The sequence below is a fragment of the Sprattus sprattus genome, assembly GCF_963457725.1.
Source record: "Sprattus sprattus genome assembly, chromosome: 1".
In the NCBI taxonomy this organism is placed as follows: Eukaryota; Metazoa; Chordata; class Actinopteri; order Clupeiformes; family Clupeidae; genus Sprattus; species Sprattus sprattus.
The window spans coordinates 27,053,352-27,055,851 of NC_137920.1; positions in this window are offsets into that span (position 1 = coordinate 27,053,352).

Here is a 2,500-nt window from a genome sequence, read left to right on the forward strand (position 1 = left end):
TTTGACACATACACACACACTCTTTGACACACACACACACTCTGAAACACACACACACACACACGCAAGCCATTTCCCTTTTCTTTATATTTCTCTCTTTTTTTCCCAGAGCCACTTTGTAGCCTCCTTTGCTCTCTATCTCTCCTCTCTCCTCCTCCTCCAACTATCTCCTACTTTCTTTTCCTTCTCCGATCTCGTCTCGCCAGAGCCGGTTCAGACCTCCATGGGGCCCTAGGCAAAATTCTGCCAAGGGGCCCTCCTAACTGAACCCCCAAAATGTTCAACCGTCGCACCTGACACCCAGTGCTTCCACTCATCCCCCTTTTAAATATATTGCATATCACCACCTGTTGGTCCAACTCAGAATAAATACAGACCAAATCGGCAGAAAAGTGTGAACACTGAGAGAAAAAACACAAAGAAAAATCTTTAAAAGGCAGCCTATTTACAATCAACAGTTCATTTACCAGCTCCCATGCTAACATGAAAACACACACATTGGTTGTAACTTTCAAATCTTCAATGGTCCAGTGAAAATATGCCAAGGTTCTCAGAAGAAGCAACTATTTGTTATAGAAAGACTACAAACTCTGAATCACTTTTAAATTAAAACCATTTTATTAAGCAGATCCATATTGTCCGTTTTCTGTTGAAGTGGTTGCTAGGCAAACAAACTGAGTCGTGAGAAGACTTGAGCTTAACAAAACGACATGTTTTCGATTTACAATAACCGTGTCTTTATAAAATGAAAGGAGAGTAAAATGCCATAATAAACAACGTACTAACCTCTAAACATCAAACCAATACTTCAAGCAACAGTTTGATATTTCTCGGTATGATCTCACTCTATTAATAAGTGTTTATTATTTAGCACCATTGTCATAATATTTCACGAGTTTTATAAGAATAAATTGTATCTGCGTCTATTTTTGCCTGTGGGCTATCCAAGCAAACAAACTTCAATCTTAGTCAATATGTATCCATTACTTTCCAAAGTTTCCATTTTGTTAAGTGCAGTTGTAACTATACAAGGCTACAACTAAAATTATAGAAGCTAGCAAGACGCACACAGAGACCGGGGATCCCCAAGGGCTCACCGCCCTGTTGATGTAGGTCTAACACGGACTGTCCCTCCCTCTCTCCCACCCGGAGGCTTTACCTCACCGCTGCTCCCACAGTTCATTTTCAAGTTCCTTCCCCTTCCTTTTTTCATTCCCCGAGGGATAGCTCCGCTTCATCTTTCTACACACTAATGATGCGCATGGGTAGCTATCTGACGTCCGCGACGGACAGTTACGTTGTCACGTTTTTTTTTTTTTATAAATAATACATTTGCGGGGCCCTACGCAACGTGCGTAGTGTGCGTGTTGGAAGAACCGGTACTGCGTCTCGCCTTCTCCTCTGTCCTCTCTCCATCTCTCCTTCTCATCTCTCTATCTCTCCACTCTCATTCTCCTCCCTCCTCTCTCCTTCTCCTCTCACCTTCTCCCCTCTCCTCTCTCTTTCTCTCCTTACCCTCTCTTCTCTCTCTATCTTTCCTTCTCCTCTCTCATCTCTCTATCTCTTAATTGAATTATTTTATTCTTTATGCAGTCTGTCATAATGTGCCCCTTCAAGGCCTTTGTATGGTAAATAAAACAGCTCACTGCATCATTATAATGGAATTCATGTAAAATAAAAGATGTGTTAGTAACACTCATCTCCTGATCCAACACCAAGATGCGAGTAAAGGCATCTGCAAAATAGATATAAGGAGAAGTTGAGTGCACACACACACAGATACACACACACACAAGAAGACTTAAGCCTATGTATTATCAATGAGGTTCTGGTCATTGCTTGAACTTTTGGACGAATGGATGGCGACATTGAGTGTGTGTGTGCGTGTGTGTATGTGTGTGTGTGTGTGTGTGAGTGTGTGTGTGTGTGTGTGTGTGTGTGAATGTCAGAGAGTGTGACGCACATTTCAACTGCATAGTGCATAGTGTTTGATTGCATGTGTGAGCGAGACCTATACACCCTCACTAATACATTCAGGGTTGAAATTCAGGTGGATGTGTCCTCTCTTTAATTTATGTTTGTACACCACCATTAATGTACTGTGTGTGTGTGTGTGTGTGTGTGTGTGTGTGTGTGTGTGTGTGTGTGTGTGTGTGTGTGTGTGTCTCTGTGTGTTTGAGTGAGTGCACCATATGTGCCAGCTCTTTTATAAATCTACATACATTGTGGATATGGGATTTATATGCTGTGTGTGCATAACCATCCGTGTGTGTGTGGGGGGGGGGGGGGAGGTGTGTCTGTGTGTGTGTGTGTGTGTGTGTGTGTGTGTGTGTGTGTGTGTGTGTGTGTGTGTGTGTGTGTGTGTGTGTTTGTGTGTGTGTGGGAGTGCAGACAGGGTGTTTCTGCACCTGGTTCAGTCCTCAATCTGCCTTCCAGGCTCAGCATCAAAGTCTTAGTATTGCATAATACTGCTCCTGGCGCACACACCACATACACATAC